Source organism: Nyctibius grandis, chromosome 9 (assembly GCF_013368605.1).
Source record: "Nyctibius grandis isolate bNycGra1 chromosome 9, bNycGra1.pri, whole genome shotgun sequence".
Taxonomy (NCBI): Eukaryota; Metazoa; Chordata; class Aves; order Nyctibiiformes; family Nyctibiidae; genus Nyctibius; species Nyctibius grandis.
In genome coordinates this window covers 9,177,529-9,199,212 of record NC_090666.1, presented here as the reverse complement: position 1 = coordinate 9,199,212, position 21,684 = coordinate 9,177,529, and the positions used below count along the sequence as shown (strand labels likewise).

Sequence of the window (21,684 nt, the reverse complement as noted above, 5' to 3'; positions counted from 1 at the left end):
AGGCAATGCTGAAAATGCTGCTGAGCGTGTTCCCAGCAGTGGCATGTGGTCATCACTTCAGTGGGACTGAGGGTCATTATCCCAAAGCAGGGGACACCAGGTCAGACAGGGGCCTCGCGGAGGGCTGGAGGCCACTTCCCAACGCAGCCCTCACCTACCCCCGGGAGATCACCCCCGGGGGAGAGACGGAGGGAGACAGCAAACATTTGTTCCCTGGTCAACTGACCAAGATTTTTTAAACGAGTAGATCCCTTCTGTATGCACAGTTTTTACTTCAAGTATGGTGTAGAAAAAAATCGATTTGTTTTTCTCAGTCCAATTGCCTTCTGTCTAATAGGGCTCTTGTAAACGCCAATTTTACTGTCATTTACGCTGTGCCCATCTGAGCTATTCTATCAATAGTTAAATAAGAATACTTTAAAGTAATGTGATTTTTTATTTGAATTCCAATTTATGTTCAGAGGTTTTGACACAAATCTAGTAAGGAAGGCTCACTATTTTCATAGCACAAATTAAATTATACGTTATATAGCCACACAAGTAAATATGTTATGTAATTGGATAAATAAATACTTGTGATTAGATACAGTATCTCATTCTTACCTACACATAATAGCAAGGCTAGTGGAAGTATTGTACAAATCACTGTGCTTTAATAGTTAGCAGTCCATGAAAATCGACCTGAAAGACAAGAGGCAAGAACAAGCACAAAAAAAGGCTAAACCTAGTTACGTGAGCCAAGGCTTCCTGCCTGCCTACCTGTTTAACTGTGATTCAAATCAGCTTAGAGTCATTTTCACTTAAGCCAGTGCGTCTGGGCAGAGATGTCAAAGCGTAATTAGTTGTGCAGAAGATGGCGGTGGTGGATAAAAGGTGATGATGGACCCTGCCAGTGGGATGGATGATGGGGATGAGGATGGATCGTGGGGATGAGGATGGAAAATGGGGATGGACAATGGGGATGTGCCACCAGTTATGGGGCACAGTTAAAGCCTGCAGAGATGAAATTGGTGCCTGGACAACCAAATGGCTGAAATATTGCCCGTTAGCAGGGAGTTTGAGAGAGAGCGTTGATCTCGGTTCATGTTGTCAGACAACGCTTTCCTCCTGACTGTGGAAGAGAAAATCAGTTCTTCTCAAGCTGATAAACACAGCCCAGCTGGGACACAATTTGTTGTTTGGATATTACAGGCTGAGAGACAGACCAGAGTCCTGGCATATTTTAAAGAAATTGTGGCTCCCTCATGCAGCTAAATTAGTAATGGATAGCACACGCCTGCGATGGAAACCGAAGAAGGCTAATGGTAATAATTCCTCTCTTCCACCCACCCTCTTTGTTGCCCGCATTTTCCTTCAGATCGACCTGCACCACTTTTTAAGTGTTTCCACTGTTTTTTCTCTTCTGAACAACCTCCCCCTCCTTCCCACAACTCCTGCAACCTGACTTTATAGTAAAGGGACATGCTAAAAATTGGAGCTGTTGAACATACATAGACCTTTGTTAAACCAAGACAGTGAGACAGCGATCCTGAAACCAAGCACCACACACAGGCTCTCCTCTTTCTGCCACCACTGAAATTATTCACCAAATTAGTGTCTGCTAGCTTCTCACGTGGAGGAAAGGCAGCTAGGGAGGCGTAAGGTTTATTTTTTCAAAGTGTGAAAGCCAGTGTACATAACATTTTCTATATGACAGGAACTGACTCAAAACCAGCAGGCTGTGCCAATAGAAACGGGGTATTTACCAGCAGAGCGATGTAGAATATACCACCCCAGCAGCCAGCTTTAAGCTAACATGTGGGCACTCAGGGCCAAAGCTGAGGGTATTTCCAAGAATTATTCCCTAACAACTTCCCCTCCTCCTCCCCATTTCACTCTGACAGCAGTTACTGGGTTTGGTTTGGGTTTTCGTTTCAGCTTTGACTTCCACTGGGCCATGTCCAACAGTTTTTTCCTCCCATTCCTATTTGAAAGGAGAAGGTCTCCGGCTGGTGGGTTACTAGGAAGCCCAGACTCCTTCTCCCTCATGCGTAGGGCCGATTTGGCCTTGTGACAGCAATCGCTTCATGGCATGCAGGGTCCTGGGTGTACCCACAGCACCTGTCTATGCCAGGTCAATATCCCATTTGTATTATATTTGCCATGTCTGGTACTTTAATGAGTGCTGATAATATCAGTCATCCTTTTTTCCAGCTCTTAAAGCAACAGAAAGTTTTTGAGTATACCCAGGCCCACAAGCTGTGAAGTACGTGATAAAGGGGCTCAACAGACAAGAAAAACATCACCACATCACCATTGTTTGGAGGTATTTATAGCATGTCCAAGCCCCTCCTGGTCAGCAATTCATTTTAGTTCTCCCTTCTGTGTAAAAGTCTGTCAGATGAAAACACAAGGTGCTCTTCAGAGCTTACGTGACCTTTAGACGTTCAGCCCAAAGCAGTTTTGCTGACATCTGGCACATGAGGGACTTGCCATAAGATGGAATAACAACAATAACCAAGCTTCTGCAGGGGCATCGTCTGTCGATCCCAGGGCAGGGAAAGCAGCACTGAGGAGGAGAGAGGCTGAAAGGCCGTACCTGAGCTTGCACTGGAGTGCCCAGGCAAAGTCACACCTTTGCTATGTCACAGCAGGGACCGAGACAGAGGCAAAGGAGGCAGCCTGGCAGGAAGCGGTTTTAGTGGGAACACCATTCATCATCTTCGGATAAAGAGTGGGGCAACATCTGTTGTTGCTGGGACTACCTGAGCAGGGATGTCTCTGCAATGAGAAGAGGCTGTGTAAGGAATTTGGTCTAAATTCACAGTTAACTCAATTTGGTCTAAATTCACAGTTAACACAAAGTGACTAAAAATATAAATGGTTAAGTAAGGATTAAGCAAAGTGAGAAGAAATCTACCTTAATGAGGAAGACAAAGTGAAGCTCTAGTGGCAAGAAAACAATGACTTTAAAGAGGCATTTTTCATGAACTGAAGGAAAAGCTGAGACTTCTCCTTCATCTGCATGGGAGTTGTCCAGACGGTGGGCTAGGCTGGGCTGGATGCAGTGTGCTCAGAGAGCCAGAAGATGGATTTTACTGGCTATGCTTAGAAAACAGCACATTGTCAAAGCATCGAAAAGCTGCTTGTGCTCATCTGTTCCTGCACTCCTGCCCTTGAAACATCCCCTCTGCTTCTGGGGGGATGATATTTGAGAATTCAGAAATGGGCTGTTATTTAGCAGAGAATATGACCAAAAGCATTTGGGGCTCAGAAATTAATTGCTACGCTGGCTGGAGCAGGCAAATCCTGCTGCAGCAGCCTGCAAACCAGGAAAGCTCTTCTGCTCCACACAAGGTGAGGCATGGTGGGGAACAGCTGTGTCCCTGGCTTGGGATGGAGAATTTCCCGTCCTCGGCTGCTCCGTCAGTGAAAGAAACGTGATCCTGCTCCAGCAGGATGGTGCGGCAGCGGGGCTCCATATTTCAAACGGCAGGGGTTAAGCAAAGTGACCAATTTCCTTGGACTAATTGAGCATGCAATCTGCCTGCTTGTAAAGCCCGTATTTGGCCAGGAAGATTTATTACTTTTAGCAATGATGAATGTCCAAGAGCAGTGAGGGCAGACCTGAGCTGCAGTTCATTAACTTTAAGTGGGATGATGTTGAAAAACCATTGCTATTTTTGGTTACTTTGTTCTGTGTTAACTGTGAATTTAGACCTACTTCTGCAATAAAGTGCTCAGGGACTCCAGTGAATCTTGTTCTCTGTGGCAGATACTAAACCTGTAGGGTTTTGTCCTTATCTTGATGAGTAAGCAGTTTTAGCCCATCCTGAGAGGCTATGAAATGATAGAAGACTGCTCTGTACAGGAGTTTGAAGTTAAGCCTCCATCTATCTCAGAAGCAGAGACTGAAATGGGGGACTGACATGTCTTTGCCATTGGGTTTCAGAATAACACCTCTTTATTATCTTCATCTTCTCCTCAGAAAGTCATCATCAGTTGAGTGCTTTGTCTGTGCTGCTGAATGGCCACGACCACCACACGGGTATGGTGGCACCCCCGACCTTCCCCTGCATCTGCTTTAAAATCAGTTGCTCTGTTTGTACAGGATGGAAAGTGCAATGCAATACTTCTTACACTGAAAAGCGCTGGACACTTTACTAACTGCCTAATGTAACATCTGTCCCTCTCCACATTTGTTATTTGCAAATACTCTCCTTTCCTTCCTTGCCTTGGGAGAATATCCATTAGTGAATGTAGCTGCGAAGCCCCAGAGCACACCCTGCCTTCTTTTCTCCCCAGCAACACTTGTGCTTAATGTCATACTTGTAAAAAAAACACCCTCTCTCTGTCCCTGCACTGCAAGACCACACTGGTCCTATAGAAATTGTCAGCGAGTATTTGATGCTGAAAGATTATTTCTTTCAGAGGTGGCTGTGGCCTGTAGAAAATACTTTTGTGTTGCTCTCTTTACAGTGGTGTGTAGAGTGAAAATGCATGTCTGTCTACATTTCCACAATAAATATTATCTTGCATGCTACCAGTGTCAGCAGTGTTGACTGCTCCAGATGGCAATGTATGCATTGTGGCTCTGCCACACCTTACAGCCAAGCGCGAACCTTTCTGGATCTATATGTCACCCGTTAGCCTCTATGAACCCTGGGCCACAGGCGATCAACCTGCAATGATGTACGCAAGGAGTCCGCTGCCCAGGGTAACCAGCCTGGAAGCTGCAAAGCTAATGAATTTGCCTCTGAGGCTTAATTGTAAGAAAAGTAATTAATCTTGCTGGGTTTCACTCATCATCAAGCAAACTTTTGCTGATGAAGAAGAAAACTGCTGAGCATTCCAGTTCACTCCTCAAGTCAGCCTCACCCTGTTGGACTTTGTGGGTAATTGGCGCATCATTACTATCCCATTTTCTACAGATTCCCCAAGAGCCAATGGTGAAAGGAACATGTAGATGTTAGTGAGGGAAGGGGTTTTTGCAGCTCAGACTATCACTCCCACTCCCAAAGACATTCTGGTTTTGCTTAGTGTCTGATTTCACTCAGATCTGGTGAGAGGGAAAAAAAAAACAAAACCTGTGAGGGAAGGAGGAGCGTGCAAAAGAGCCTCAGAAGGTTTCACAGCAGTTGTGTATGAGATGTTCACCCAGCCCTGCCACTGAACTGATATGAGTCAGGGCTGAATCCAGCTCCCATCCACATACGGTCTAAGCCTCAGCCAGCGGGCAAGAGATGAAGATACCAGACACATAACATTGGGCGTAATCTCAAATCACTTCAGGCATCTGGCCTATATGAGGCGTCTGTTTTAGTCTGAGATAAATTGCTCTCTTGAGTTATCTGTTATATGGGGAGCCTAAACTGGCTGGCAGAGAAGTAGCCACTTGTGCTGGTTTTGGCTGGGATAGAGTTAATTTTCTTCATAGTAGCTAGTAGGGGGCTATGGTTTGGATTTGTGCTGGAAACAGTGCTGATAATGCAGAGATGTTTTCGTTATTGATGAGCAGTGATTTTAAGGTCAAGGCCTTTTCTGCTTCTCACACCACCCCACTAGCGAGGAGGCTGGGGGTGCACAAGGAGTTGGGAGGGGACACAGCCAGGACAGCTGACCCCAACGGACCACAGGGATGTCCCATACCATATGATGCCATGCTCAGCAATAAAAGCTGGAGGAAGAAGGAGGAAGTGGGGGACATTCGGAGTGATGGTGTTTGTCTTCCCAAGTAACTGTTACACGTGATGGAGCCCGGCTTTCCTGGAGATGGCTGAACACCTGCCTGCCCATGGGAAGCAGTGAATGAATTCGTTTTGCTTTGCTTGCATGCGCAGCTCTTGCTTTACCTATTAAACTGTCTTTATCTCAACCTACCAGTTTTCTCACTTTTACCCTTCCGATTCTCTCCCCCATCCCAACCAGGGGGAAGTCAGCAAGCGGCTGGGTGGTGCTTAGTTGCTGGCTGGGGTTAAACCACAACACCACCGCTGCAATATGCCCTTTGCAAACTCATCAGTGAGCTGACAGGCTTTCAGAGAAGCGCTGAGGAGCTGGCTGGAGAGCTGTGAGTGAGAGCAGGGCTGGCAAGGATCAGCAGGGCGACAGAGTATCTATCAGCCATGCCCTAAACGGGCAGCAGAATCAGAGCCACGCAAGGACTTGCCTAGCTACGTAAGGGCAGTCCTGGCTGGTCTGGGGGACCGTAATTCAGTTCCCCCAGCAGCACTCTCCTCACTCACACAGGAGAGCGTTGCCCAAGTTTCTGATGGGAGCCATTCACTGAGATATGGTTAGTGCATTTTAGTTCCCTTTTGAGGACCAGAGTTTATTCCCTTAAAGGTTTATTGCTGTGATTCTTCAGGCTTGCTGCACGGTGGTCAGCAATCCAGTTCTGGGAAACATGCACGGGTGGGGAATGTTTATGATTTCGGTCATTTGGGGGAGCAAAAGAAGCTGATGCAACACAAACATTAACACAAAGGCGAAAGAGAAGGATGAGAAAACAGATAAAGAAATCCATGAGTCAAACAAGAGACACTGAGATGGCTACATACGTTCTGCTCATTTTCTCACAGCAAGTACTTTACTCCTCCTAAGAGGAGCACAAAGGCTGATCCCATATGCTTTGATCTCAGAATGACTGCTTGAAACGTGGGAGTTTTAGCAAACTTTAAAATCCATACAGCAAAATGTCCATGTTTTAGCTGAATTAGAACATGTTTTTTAATTACCTAGTTTGATTTACATCTGTGTATGGTAACAAAATGCATAGAAGTTACTTTATTAAACACACATTAAAATATTAAAACTCTATGTAATGGAGCTAGAGAGCAAATGTCAAAACACTATCAAAAACAACCCTCTACCTCATTACCTAGTGGAGGAAATGAGAAGGACATGATCGTGAGACAAGCCTTTCACACCTCTACCGGCATTTCCATTCACTGTCAATGAATAGGCCAAATTCGAAACACTGATTTTACATTTCTCACCTGTCTCAAAAGCTTTAAATGGCAGAAAAATTCTGCTCCCAATGGGAGATGTAAAAGACTTATTTAGTGGGTCAAGCTTTCATATCCTAGCAGACACTAAAAAGAGAAAATAATTTCCAGAAACGCTGTCAGCTGTACACTGCAGCCAGGATTGGGTACGAGCCAAAGGCACAGCGCAGGTCCACGACACCCAGGGGGAGAAGCAGGCGCGAGGAGGGTGTCAGCTGAGGCTACGCTGTGCTGCACCTTTGGAGCTCCTGTCTGCAGGCAGGGCAGAGGGAACAAGTGCAGCAGAAGCAGAAAACGAGCTGTGGCCCAAGACATAGTATGTGTTGTCAGTAAAACAACGTTTTATCTGTTTAACTTGAGCTTTTTTTTTTCCTAAATGACAAAGGTGATTTTTTTCAGTTTATTTTAGAATAACTGTAATCAACAAAATCAAACGCAAAGTAAACCTGTAATTGCTCTCTGCACCATCTCTTATAATTTTTGATGGAGTTAGGTGAAGCTCAGCGTAAGTCAAATCAGTTTGACCTTCTTGGGAAAACAAGACTTGACAAGAGCAAAACTAATTTAAACTGCGCAGCACCAGTGTCATCTGATGCAGTGCCTGAGGCAGTTGTGGCCTTGCAGCAGTGTCTCACAGGGTGGCTGTGCCAGGCTGGCTGCAAAAATGAACCAGATTTGGAGCTTCAAATCTTGTTATGTAGTGCCATCTTGAGGTTTTGTGAAACGAAAATTAGTTTATTCAAGGCTATGTATAGCTTTTATCTGGTTGTAGTTTGAGAAGCTCATTCTTCAGGGTGTATGATCAGGTGCATTCAACTTTCTTTGTGAACTGGAGAAGACAGGGCTGGACTCACCCAGCCGGAGCACCGCAGGCCTGTTCCCTGCTCCATGGTGGCATCAACTCTTTGAAAAATCTTTCCTAGAAAAAGGTCACCTATCCAGCATTTAAAACTCCACACGACCGATGTCACACTGCCACTGCAGATGAGGTTGAGGGACACAGCATGTGGCTGCTCCTCTTCTCTGATGAGACACAATCCCATATCTCGTCCCCTGCCCCATCATGACAGCGTCTGTCCCTCCTGAGAGGCGGCGAAGCACGGGGCTGGCGCCATGGGTGCAAACTGCCGTCTCAGCCACAGCTGCTCTGAAAATTGTGGTTTTACGGCTTCGGTGCCTGGTGTCTGCACCTCTGCCAAAACAGGTGTGTCCCTGCGGTGCCGGTGCTCAGGGTTGGGGAGTTTCAGGGGGATATTTGTGTCACGATGGAGCAGCAGTCACCCTGCGCCTGGTTTTGGGCTGCCATGGCTGGCTAGCCACAGGGCCACAGGGCAGGGAGCAGGATGGGTGTCACAGCCCGGAGCGAAAACCAGGCAGTAGTGGGAGGTTTAGAGGAGCAAGATGATGTGAATGCTTCACCACATAGGGAGGGGACAGTGGGGACATAGGGAGGGGACAGTGGGGACACCAGGCAGCGGGGAGGCATTGCGGAGGGGCAGCACGGCCTCAGCGCAGCCCTCACCCGCCATGTTGTGCCTGTAGACATGGGGTGGTTGGGTCTGGGGCTGAGGAAGGGGGTCCGGGCAGCTGCCCTGGCAGCAGGGCACGCAGGGAGGGGATCCCCTGGGGAAGCGGGGGCAGCGCTGCGGGGCCGGGGGCGCCAGGTCCCCCGGGGCGTCCGTGTGTGCGTGGGGACGTGCTTGATGCACTCGGGGGCCCGGCGCCCTCGGCGGGTCTCTGGGGCAGGCGGGTCCGCGCTCCGGCACCGCGCTCGGCCCTCTCCGTCAGCGTTCGCGCCTTTCCGGCCGCCTCGGCCCCGCTCGCGCGCCCGGCGGGGCGTTGCGGGGGGGTAAGGGGTGCGCGCGCGCCCCTCCGCAGCCCCGCTCGGTGCTTTCCGCGCGGGCGGCCCCGGGCGGAAGCGCCGTTCGCGCCTTCCCGCGGCCGCTCGGCTCTTTCCGCCTCCCCTCCGGGGCGCTTCGTTCGTTTCCGCGGTCGCTCGGCTCTTTCCGCGGGGGCCGGCGGCGCGCTCGGCCGTTCCCGCCGCCTGCCGGGCGCTCGGCGTTTTCCGTGAGCGCTCGGCGATTTCCGTGCGGGCCGCGGCGCGCTCGGCGCTTGCTCCCTGGCTGGCGCTCCTCAGTCGGCCGCTGCCTGCCTGTCGCCGGGCTGGGAGCGCCTGTGTGTGTGTGAGTGACGCGGCGGAGGTGTAGTTTGACGCGGTGTGTTACGTGGGGGAGAGAATAAAACTGCGGCGAGATCCTAGGCGCGAACGAAAGCAGTGACGGAGCAGCCTGGTAACCGGTAAGAGGAGGAAGGCGCCCAGCAAACAGGGGCGGGGGGGAGGGAAGGAAATGGAGCCCGGCGGGGACCAGGGGAGCCGCCGGGCGGCAGGACGCGGGGGCCCGGCCTTGCACCGCCCGCGGGAGGGGCGCCCGCTTTAAAGATGGAGCCGAGCCCTGCAACATCCCCGCCGCCGCCGCGCCGCGAACAAAGGATAATGGCGGATGGGAGCCGGCCCCGGCGGCGGCGGCGGCTGCCACGGCCGGGCGGCGGCGACTCTGGCGGCAGCCAGCGGCGGCGCTCACCGCGGCGGGGAAGGGGGATCGCGGCCCCCGGCCCCAGGAGGAGGCGGCGGAGGAGGAAGACGACGAGGGGGGAGCGGCGGCGGGCGGCCGCGCACCCACCCGCGCCCCCTCGGCGGCGGGGCGCCCCCTCCCCGCGCCGCCCCTCCGCCTGCGCTGCAGCCCGCTTCCCCGCCGCCCTGCTTCCTCCCCCCGGCGCTGCCCGCGTCGCTCGGCGGCGGCCCCGGGCGCGGCCCTCCCGGGCTCCGGGGACGCGGGGACGGCCGTGGCGGCGAGGCGGGCGGGCAGCCCTCCTGCGGGGCCGCCCCGGCCTCCTGCTCCCGCCGCTCCGCGCCCGGAGAGTTTCGCTTCCTCGGTGACCCGAGTGCGCTGTGTAAATAAATAAACAAACTCTTGCCGTGATGGAAGCGAGTACGTGGGGTGCTCCCGGGCTCTGTAACGAGAAGTTTTTAATAAAATCTGCACAGAGGCTCGGGCCAGCGCTTGGTCTGGTGGTTTGCTTTCGTTCGCAGCGTGGGGCACGGCCGTCTCCAGGAGGCTGTGAAAGGGGCAGCGCTGCTCGGTCACCCAACACCGCGCTCCGGGGAAATACCGGAGGGAAGAGCTCCGAGCCCGGTGCGCAGGTCACGTAACAGAGATACGGTTCCCTTTTGCTGCGTTATTTCTTGCCCGTCAGTATTTTTAACCCAAAGTGAACTTGAGCCTGGCCGGGGCTGGTGAATCCCGGTCTGGGATTTGCTTTTGCCAGTTTTTCCACAGAGTCTTAGGTGCTGCACAGCGAGCAGGATTTGATCTCTATCCCTGCTTTAATAGCAAATGTCAACTGCCTTTTCCACCTTACACCAGCCTTACCTTGCTGCATCTGTGTTGTTTTTTTTTTTTTCCATTTTGTTGCCTAGAATAGAATATATTATTTTGACTTTATTTCTACTTTCAAAACCTGGATATCTGCATTTTTGTGTACAGTAATAAGTAAAAATGATGTGGCAGTCGTCTTAAAAAACTTATTTTAACCAAAGATTGTTACACCTCTCAAACGTATACAAGGATAAAAAATTTTTATAGGTCATATGACTTTTTTTTTCCCCAAAAACATTTTTTTAAAAATCTTTTTTTGTTTTCTGCTCCCTCTTACATATTGAAATGCCTGCATGTAATCTGCTCCTGGAATAACGCTGTAATGAAAAAAAATTTTCTGGGGTTAGAAACAAGTTTCCAATTCCTTAAATAAAGGACTAGAGACTTATTTAGGAATATCGAATATCTGTTCAGTCCCATTGTGACCACCACACACTGTATTTTGAAATACAGGAATTTTGAGACTCTACTTGCATGTACTAGAGGCTCTGCCTTTCCCTGTATCAACAAATGAGGATTTTTACGGTAAATTATGAAGTCACTGAAATAAGTTTTTATTCAAGATGGGTGTTTGTGATTCACATGTATAGATAGGCCTGTCCTTCCTTGTATGTGAATTTCTGTTTTCTGTCACTTCCACCGTTTCTTTTGAAATGAAGGCCAAGGGTGCTCTACATCATTTCACTCTGAAATACCAACGTGAGAAGAGGGTTTCTAAAGTGGTAATTGATTAATAGACATATGAGGACCTCAGTGAGCAATGTAGCTGTTGATAGTGATTAAAGATAACGTAGTGGTTGATGTATTTCATTCATTCTTGGTTTGATGGAATATGCACGTCCTTTTAAATACAAAAATGTGACAGTAAATCCTTGCTTGTCATTTTTTGTAGCTTTAGAAACACAACATTTTATTTTATTCTATTTCATAATAGAGTGGAAGACTCTCAGATCCATATTTTCTAACAGATCTCTGCATTTCTTCACCAGCTTTGTACCTTCACAGATCAGAGAGAGAAAGGAGCAGAGGGGTGGTTGTGTATTTGCTAAGCATCACTTACAGGTGACCTAAAATATTTGCATGTAGGAAAGAAGAGTGTAATAATTTTTAATGCTTTAATTTCGTTGCTAGAACATCAGTGTTTAGATTAGCTTTGTGTCTGGATCCACAATAAATGCTCTGCACCTGATCTATTTTTTTTCTCCCATACTTTTGGTGATAAGGGTGTCTGCTACCCTGGGTAAAAAAAAACAAAACAAAACCCACCAAAGGTCTGAAAGGGGAGAGGGGTCTGCTGACACAGAAAATTTAGACACATCTTATTTGGAATGTTAAGTCATCAATCTGTCTGTTTCCTGGAAGCCTGCACCAGCGTAGCTATTGCTGGTACTAGTGTCAAATATAAAATATTCTGTAGTAGCTGGTCTTATTCTGGAAAGTCACTGTTCTGTTGCAGTAACAATCAAACAGCCTCCTCTTGCCTAAGTGCAGCTCTGTAGGTGCAGATGTTGATAGCAGACAAGGCCCTGACTAGGAGTTTCTGTTGACACCCTTGTGAAACAAATGGGATATTCACACTTCACCTCTATTTTTGGATCTCTGGAAGCAAGTGGAGATCATGCCCCACTTCTCAAGGCTTCTATGCAGTGAGAAGGCTGTGCTAGCTTTCTGCCTCTAATCTAAAGTTAGTTTCGTGGGACATGACAGCTATCCTCGTCTACAGAAACAACCCTACTGAATTCAGTTTGAGCTCTCTGGTGCTCTACCCGTGTACAGTTGAAGTTTCATGACAAGGCAGTGATTTTTTTCCCTGAATCAAAAACTGTCTTGCCTCATCTGCAGTCTGTGCAGTCATATTTCATGGTGATTATGAAAACCTGAGCAATCTGCAGTTAACAGTCTCTGTATGTCTCCCAGCATGAAGGCATTGATACCTATTTTATTCTTCAAAACTTTTAGATCACTTGGTTGTACTGCAGTTAAAAAGGTGAGTGAGAACAAAGACGACACCTTCCATTTTTCCATGTTTCTAAAACAACCTTGTCAGCTGTGCAGGAGATGAAGATGTGCCAGGGTCCGGTTGGCCATTTAGGTGAAAAAGCATTTGAAAACAGACAAGGATTTTCTCATTTCACGCTGCTGCTGTTTTTTCCTGTCAATGCTAGGTTTAGAGTGTCCTCTGCAAAGTGGAGAGAATAGAAAGCTGTAGGTGGTGGAAGAGCCACTTAAAGGGGAGAGGGTAAAGAATTTGGAGGAAGCGTGTTCCTGTTTGGATGCATGTATATGTTTTTTATTTATGTAAAACATACACACATACATACAAGTTTAAAGCAGCACTGATGCTTGTTAGGTACTCTCAATGATTTTGAGCAAAGTGCAGAGGTACAGGGTTTCTTTTGCCACTTAAGGTAATAAGCATACCTGGTTTTCTTCTGAGAGTATTGTGAGATTTGGTGTTAGTCATAAATCAAGCCCATTACGTAAAAAATGGGAAAATAGTTCCAAAGATAGGAGAGTCCTGCCAGTCGCTGTTCTGGATTTCATTACTTTTGAATTGGTCTCTGAGACAACACTAGCTAGTTTAGACAAAGCTGCAGGAAACCTTACAAGGGACTATTTTGAAGCTACCTTCATGCAGGAAACTGAAACAAAAATGTCTACCCTTGATGTTTTCACACTTTGGAGGGGAGAGTTCAAGTAATGAATAAAAATCTCTGATCCTCTTAAGTGTTGTTTCAGTGATAGCTTATTTGAGAAAAGAGCAGGTTCTTTTTTTGAGCAGACTCAAAAAAAAAAAAAACCAAAAACAATAGCCTGAGAAATCCAGGAATTTCTGAAGTTTATCTCCTTCCTGACAGACTGAAACCATAGTTCCACATACATTTTTTTGACAGTAATATTGGCTGAAGCAACCTCCATGTCTGGTGATTTGTTCATGTCTTCTCCATTGCACTGGCACCAGTGTTTGGGCTACTGCATGGTAAACCTGGCTGGGGAAATGATCCAGCAGGGTGAGGCGTGGGGGGAGCCTGGTTATTTTTCACCGGGATCATACCCTGCCCTGGTTGCTGCCTGGCTGCCCAGTAACCGTACCAGCATAATCAGGGGAAGGGATGGGGCTGGAATGAGCAGGAAGATCAGGGCAGCTCAAACAGCGGTGCTGCTAAATGGGAAAATCAGGCCTACATAAAAATGTTTAAGTTATTGCCGTGTTTATAACTAAGTTGGATGGCATAGATCCTGTTGAGGTTCTTCTTGCTGCAGCACTGGATCATTTAGCTACGTTTTAAGTTTTTACGTGTGCTAAATATGAGCACATGAATATGAGCAGCAGCTGTTCCCAAACTTTAATATCATGGATACATACTGTTTGTTGTGCTACGTATTTACTTGGCTTAAACACCTTTTGTGTGTTTCTTTTTAACAACTATTATGTTCTCTTTCTCCGTCCTGTTCTCACATGCTTTGTTCTAACTTCTAACCTCCCGTCGCCATTCTCTGCAGCTCTTTGCTGCAGTCTTCTTACTAGCCTCTCCAGCAGCTCTACAGTCCCCTGGGACATTTTTGCTCCAATATGCATTTTTCTGATAGAGGCTACCCTAAATCTTGTTGTCTACTGCTATTCAAATATCAATCGGATTTTGCTTTCCCTTGCACCATTCCTAGGGCTTGAGTGTAAAATCTCATCTAGCTTATCTTTTATATCCCTGGAATAATGGATGGGAAGCATTATTTTCTTGCCTTTTTCTGATGACTCTTGACTGTGTAGCTGGCCTGGCCTCAAACTGCTGGCGCCTGTCCAGTCCTCCAAGCGACATGCAATATGAGCAGGGTTTGTAAACTTACGCCTTCGTACATTGTCGAGGGTTTTCTCTTGAAAAAAGGCCTAGGGCATTACTATAGAAGTAGGACCCCTACCCCTCTCTGTGAAACTCATCCAAATTTTTCTCTTTTGTGCTGATAGGAAAATTCTAGGAGATACCAAGGGAGGGAAGATGTGGAAAAGGGCAGCGTGTACTAACGCCACAGCATAATACCAGCAGAAGAAATCTGTTGCTGTGATTTCACCTGAGCCGATACAACTGTATGTGGCTCTCAAGAGGCAGACATCTTACTCCTTCCTTCTCTCCTGCTCCTGGTTGTGTGGTGTTCGCCCATCCCTTGCGTTGGCTGTAGTGTTGGTTGTATGTAAAATCTCATGAGCTGGTTCGAATCACTAATGCAGGAGAAAAACGTGCTTTTTTTCTCAGTTTAGTTTTCTTCTGTGTGAGTGAGCTGAATTGGTTGGTGATTGAGATGCTGTTAGCACCAACACTGGTGCAAATTTGCAGGGAGACTGTAGGGAAAGGAAGGAGGGGGACACAGCTTTCTCCCTTCAGCAGCAGAGAGCTGGGTCAGCAGACCCGTCTCGGGGAACTGCAGTACATCCATGATTCACTTAGTGCCATGGTTTCACTTATTACCGTGGTCTAGTTGACATGGTGGTGTCAGGGCAATGGTTGGACTTGATGATCCCGGAGGTCTCTTCCAACCTGATTGATTCTGTGATTCGGAGTGAAAGAAGGAAGAGTCAGGCTCTGTCCATGGTGATCAGCTCCTCGTCAGTTTGTCTTTGCAGCTAGGGAAGCTACAACACAGTGTCTCAGTTGAAATAAAAAGAAAAAGAGGAAAGTTGCCCTGTTTTGAAAGCCTGGTGACACCTGCGTGGTTGAACTGACTACTCCTCGTCAGAGGCAGGTTTCAGTCTTCTCCAGAGGTTGGATTGGTGTAACTTTTAGGTCCCTTTCTTTATGAGGAGCCCAGTCAGATGGGGAGAATTATATCTAGCATTTCTTTAACCAAGCCCAAGTTGAAAGGTGAAGCGCCAGAAGGGGTCCAGGTCCAACACCTTGGTGCAAATCCTGTCAGTTGGCCCAAGGCACCTGGGTGGTGAGCTCACTTTAGTTTCACTGTTACTACAAACTGACGAATGCCTTGGCCTGTCTTCCTGATTTTAAAATAATAATTGTGGCTGAAACTAGCATGGAAGTTGTAGCATAAGGTTAACGTGGAGTGTGTAACCAGTGCACATTATCCTGGGCTGGGTAGAGGAAGAAGTACGTTACCTGCTGCAAACAACTGCTTTGTCAGCAGTGTGGCTGTTTGAAAAATGCGTCTCTGTGCCCAATCCTCAGAAAGGTAATGTTGACTATATAAAAAATAATCACCCTGTTTTCAGCCTCCCACTCGTAAGCAGAGTCATCAGTAAAACAATAATAATCGACTTACAGAATATAGATGTTTTCTTTTCTTCAGCATCTTTGTTAACTTCCCGCAGTCTTATGACACCTGTACCCATGATTTGGTCTACTTTGATGTCATTGGCAGGGCTGGCTGCAGCAGGGTGGGCTCTGCTCCACCTTCCCTGTTCCTTCCTGCTCCTGTGCCAGTAGCACCGGTATGGCTGTCCGTGAGGCAGTGATGTGAATCTGGGTTGGAGAACTGGTCCAGGATAAAAACCAGCATTTTCTGGTCTGTCTGTAGTGCACATTGGTTGCCCAGTCCCATTTACTGCACAGCCCCACAGACAGCTGTAAAGGTGTAAATAAGAAAGAATCCGGAGGAAAGCAGAGCCTAAGCTGGCAGTGCTGCCAACAGAAATGCTTGTTAAGACTGTAGTTGCAGAAAGCAAAATGGAGATTTTCTCTTGTGTGCAACACACTGGTGCAAAACACGGAATCTGTTTCTTTCTCTGACCCTTTCTGGTTCATCGATGGCTCCCGTTGCTTACTCAGGGTGATTTTTCCGACCTTCAGCATTACCAGCAAATCACGTCTCTGTTCCATTGAGACAGCTGTGTTGCCCACAGGTAGTGCGGGTCTTGAACTCCAGTTAAGTGTTTGAGAACTGAGGTAAATTATTCCCTGTTCTGGAGATGATACTTGTGCAGAGCAGATCTGCCTGGCAGGCATACAAGAGATCTTGCTCATTTAAGAAGCTCTTCTGCACCGTCCAGGCAAATACATGAAAAATATACCAGAATCCACTCAGCTGATAACATTAGTAAAAATGTTTTTACTACAAAATTTGGTCACTGTTTTGTTTCAGTTGTTTTTTTTTAGGGAGACTCATGGATTTAATTTTGGTGCATTAAGCAAGATAATGTGTCTGCTATTGTTTCAAGACTAGTGCTAATTGACCAAGCAATGATGATTTCAATATAACTAGTAAAGCCAGAGCAATTTTCAGATTTAAAATATTTCCAAGTCTGAGCTGTGGCTTAAGCCCCAAATCTTTTTTTTTTAATGTTGCAATAAATTTTGTGAATAGGATGCATTCAAAAGTTGGACAAGGTCAAGGTTTGTAAGGAAGTGCTGTTTTTCTTGTGCATACCTGGGCATACTCTACTGAGCACTCCAACTGCAGGAAAAAATCAAGTTTTCACTTACTTCAGAGTGTTGAAGCAAAAAATAGTCTATACTGCCTGTTAAGAAAGAAACAAAACTATTAAATCATAACAAAAAGTATGTTGCTTGTACAGATATAGGTTATTTTGAATTTGTTTCAGACATTTGACTTTATATCTGGTAATTGTCAGCTTTGTAGAAGTAATTCAGTCTATCTTACTTTCAGATGACCAGTTCTAAAGATAATCTATTAATAAAACAGTGAAAGCATTGGTCTGAAACATCCATTGTGTTGTGTTTTCTTTCTGAATTTATTAGAAGTAGTGTGGTTTTTTTTAAACAAGACTTCCCAATATTTACCAAGTTATATAACTTCATGCTCTTATACTATGGGTTGAACTTTAGAAATACCACGTACATTCCAAGCATCAAATGGAATGAGCAGTGTTTGTTTAATAGTTTATGCCTATAAAGCTTGCAGTGTAAATGTATGAAGTGGCATTTTTTATGAATGAATCCTTTTGCCACTGACATTCAGAAGTGGTTAGAAGCATTAGCAATGGAGCTGTCCCTTCTCACCCCAGACACAAATTCTACCTAAAATTCTCTTGTCAAGTTTCACTGTGCTGCTGATAATACCTAAAACTCCATGCTTGCCCTGAATTTCTTAACTGATTTGATAGTTCTCTGAAACAGAAGAGTGATGTGAAAACAAGTGTGATCTGTACCACTTTGGGATTCCAACATCTGACCCTTTTCAATCTGCATTATTTTGCTGAGGTGACCTACAGTATTCAAACCTCAGGCTTTTTTTTTTAATTTTAAAATGAACCAGGCAAATGGATGATGAAATTCAGATATCTAATTTAATGTTTTAGACCAAACAAAGAACTTCAAATACTGACAGTTGCCCTGCCTCATTATAGGATGGGAAAGGACACATTTACTTTATTAATGGGAAAGTCCCCTCAATTTCTGGGACTTTCCAGAAGATTAAGTTTCAGAATATAAGTTTACATTCATCTTACATTAGAATGTCGTCTTTAATCAATGTAATCTGTTAAGAACCTTCAGTCCAGTCTTACAGTACGCTATTCTGATAAATGTGACATGTCTGTTAATATTTTCACGTTGTAAAATTAACAGAGACTCTGGAAACAAATTACTTTGGAATGAAAAGATTTCAGGTAATAATAAACATATTTATATGGTTATCTGTCTTTATCACATTCCTGCATATGCTTCCATTAAATCATACCTGGTATGTAATTTAAATTAGTACAAGTAAGGAAACACCTGTATGGAGGTGATTCCTTTCTCTGTTACAGGTGTAAGATGACTATATGTTGTATTCTTGGCCCTTGGGCTTGGAGCACTCGGGTTAACCAGACTGATGTGAGTCTGTGTAATGCTCTGGGTTTTATTTTTATTTTTTAATAAGTTGTTCCTGATCTGCTCTGAGCACCAAGAGAGCGAGGGGGATCTTCTATATAATTTCAAAGTAGCTTTAGCTTTATTCACTTAAGCATTTGTCATGGACCCAGTGATTGAGAGGATGTGAATCTCTGTACCATGTATATAGAGCAAAGCCTGTGCTGGAGGCACCGTTATTAAATACCCTTGTCTTAACAGCATCATAGTCCTACTTCACTCTCTCTAGGAGAGTAGCTCTGTTGAACAGTCAGTCATCGCTCCTGTAGTTGTTTGCTGAGAACAAGTTTCAGTAGTTTCCCCACCTCAGAGATAACCATGTGTTTAATACAAATGTGTGTAGAGTCTTTCCCTACAGAGCTGCACGCTGCCACGGGTTTGGCATTGCAGCAGTTCCTCCAGCTGATGCCTCTGACCTGGGATGGTTAAAGATTGCTTGGCATGTGGACAAAGATCCTGACAACATGCCAAAATGTTACCAAATATCTCATGCAGCATTTAGGTGGGTCTTATTCTGCCAGAATGAATGATGGGGCAGTAAAAGACTGTAAGACACAAAAGTGCATATGGAGGAGAACAAATATGATCCATCTGAATGACTGGCAGGTCAAGTGGAAATCTCAAGTCCTGTCAGGTCTACCCAGTGAGGAAAAAGGAACACGTGCACCCTCTTAGGTGGTTCTTAACCTTGCTAATTTGGCATCATTTTCTGCTCTGAATACTCCTCTAATTGTTGGTAGGGACACAGTCCTCTTTTCTAACCATCTCCCATTTTCTCCCTGTCACTGGGGAAGGAGAAGGTCTCTGTGCGCTTGCAGAATTAGCTCTCCTTTCTGTCACTCTGGACTGCCTTAGCTCTTCTGCTGGAACACCTTCGCATGCCAATGTTTGCTATGAAAGGAGGCGGCCCAAAATGTTCTGCCTGTTGACTGGCACAGCCAGGATAAATTATTTATTTGGCATGTCTAGATAGCTGGGTGGTACCAGAGCACTGTTTCTAGATTGCTGGCTGTGCCAGCCAGGTACAACCTGCCTCCTTACGCAGTGGTCACGTAGCTGCTGAACCCAAGCTAACAACCCGTACTAAGAGGTAGGGTGTACCGGCTTGGGCACAGGGCCTCGTTAGCGGGACAGAGGTGTTAGTTTATTGTAGCCATTGCTGTACTCTCATCACTTGGGTTCAGGCTGCATTGATACACACCATGGCTTTTAGATGGGTGCTGGTTCATGTCCAGCAAGCTTTCACCACAGGCTGAGCAGATGCTGTCTCCACCTTGCCACGAGGTACCTGCTGTTTGCAGAAGCGAGCACTACTGGTGGCCTGCAGCATCTAGTACCATCACAGGGGCTGCCATTTGGGGTCACACCCACACAAAAAGGTACCTCACTAGTGTTAGCACAGATGTAATCATATCTTCCTTTTTTTATTAAGAACTGCGATCAGACTAGTGTGTGGTCACAGTTTAGCACTGAAGTTAGAAGTGCAAATCTGAGAAGTGACTGGCTTCACATCACTGTAGTCACTTGCTGAGAGGTCAGCTTCACATCCCATGGAGTCATTTATTCCTCAGTTCTCCACCCACTGCTGTTTCAGTCAAAGGTAAAGGGAGAATTCGACTAGGGCCAGAAATTAAACCTAGTCATGAATGGCTATGCTGATTATTTGCAAGGCCTGTACCAGTTGCAAAGGGCTTGTTCCTGGAGTTCATGATGTGTTCAGTGGGAGTGTTAACTCCCAGATGCTGTCATAAAAAATGGTTTGATGCCCATATTTTGTGTTGTGTTAAAGATGTCTGCGTACAAATGATACTGTTCATATACATTGTGGTGATAATTCTTATAAAGTAACCAGCAGCTACACGTCGCAAAGTGAACCACAGTACTTTCAGCAGACACATGGAGAAGAGAGGCACGTATTTTTACAATTTCACATGGTTTCATTTTTGTGAAAGGAAAGCTGCTTCCTACAGTTAGTAGGAATTACAAGAAATCAGCATGGGTTGAAAATTAGGTGCTTTTTGTGTTCTAAAAATGATGTCAGAGAACAGATGGTAAGCTGTAGTGAAGTGTGGTCAGTTTGTATGTAAATGCACTGCATAAATATGATATTGGCAAAAAATGTGTAAGAACTACAAGATGTGCTGAATTCTCAGAAGCAAGCAAGTTCTCATTAAGTCTTTGTGAATAGATTGTATACACTGCCCAGGACATCCTTAAAAGTCTGTTTTCTCTAAAATTCAGTTTGCAGACATCTTTTGGGGTGTTTTTTTGTTTTTTCCTACACATATCACTAACGGTGTTTGTAAGTAGTTATCACAATTCTGTCACACATTAAGGATCACACGTGTAAAGCATGTGAATTAGTCTTTTAATACCCTCAGTGCGTTCAATATGAGGACAGAGCATTTATAAATAGAACATATTTATGGATTATGTTTTCAAGAATAATAATAGTTACCCAATGACTTTATAACCTTAAAGTCCAACAGTATTTTGGGGGAATTTCTGAATGCGAAGAGGATAAGGCAGTGGAGAGGCATTTGTTTGCTTTTCATTGTTAATGCCTTAGGAAATGCCGGCTCTGGTCTCTCCCCACCACCTTCTGCTGGGCTCTTTGCAGAACTGCTATATTCACATAAGACCTAACCCAACTATTAGATAAGGTATTATAGTTTAAATAGGAAAAAGTTGTTGGGGTTTTTTTAATATGTATATATATTATAAGTAGAATTAAAATGCGTAGGTGTTTTTTTTTTAAACTGGGTAGGAGGGTTCACCCTTACTTTTAGTGCCCAATTCACAGTCTTGAAGGGAACAGTTGTAATTCAGTTGGGCTCCGTGGTGATTCTGTATTGAGCAAGAAAAGACACTATAGATTAAACTTGAATTAAATTATGTGTGTGTACCAAGTGCTTGCTGGATGTTCTTGTATTTGTTCATAGAATCTGTGATACAAGAAATACATTGCAGTTAATGGCTGTCAGAGTCTCTTTTCCTTTTAAAAAGCTTGAAGGCAGAAACACTAGATGCCAGTACAATGCCAAGAGTGTGGAGCCAAATCAGGAAAATGCAGCAGTGAAGAGTGTTTAAGCAACTTTCACTCACCCACCTTGCCTGGCGTACCAATACACCTTCTGCCTGGTGAATGTCAGCTTTCTTGTGTTACGCTGACAGAAAACAAAATCTAGAAGTGATCGCTGATTTGGGTGCTCGTTGTAGCTGTGAGATTAGATTTTTGGTCTTCTGCCCTTGTTTTAAAATCTGCCACTGCTTTTTCTTTAGCGAAAGGGAGATTGAGCATGCCACGCAAGTACTTTGTTCCAATACTTTCATCATTTATGTATCTCAATCTTTTAAGTGTCAGAAGTTTTCACTGACTTTGGAAGTGCAGCTACAGCTGCACTAGCAGTGTTCTTGGCAACGACCCAGGAGGGGTTGCTATGC

General features: G+C 45.7%; 1 protein-coding gene across 2 annotated transcripts in view; it reads left to right on the top strand.

The window, feature by feature from the left end:
- The first annotated feature begins 9,068 nt into the window (after positions 1-9,068).
- CREB1 (cAMP responsive element binding protein 1) overlaps positions 9,069-21,684 on the top strand; it is a 38,605-nt gene continuing 25,989 nt past the window's right edge. For both annotated transcript variants that reach the window (XM_068408103.1, XM_068408102.1), the window contains exon 1: positions 9,069-9,284. The gene's annotated coding sequence lies outside the window, so the exon portion shown is untranslated. The remainder of the gene's footprint in view (positions 9,285-21,684) is intronic.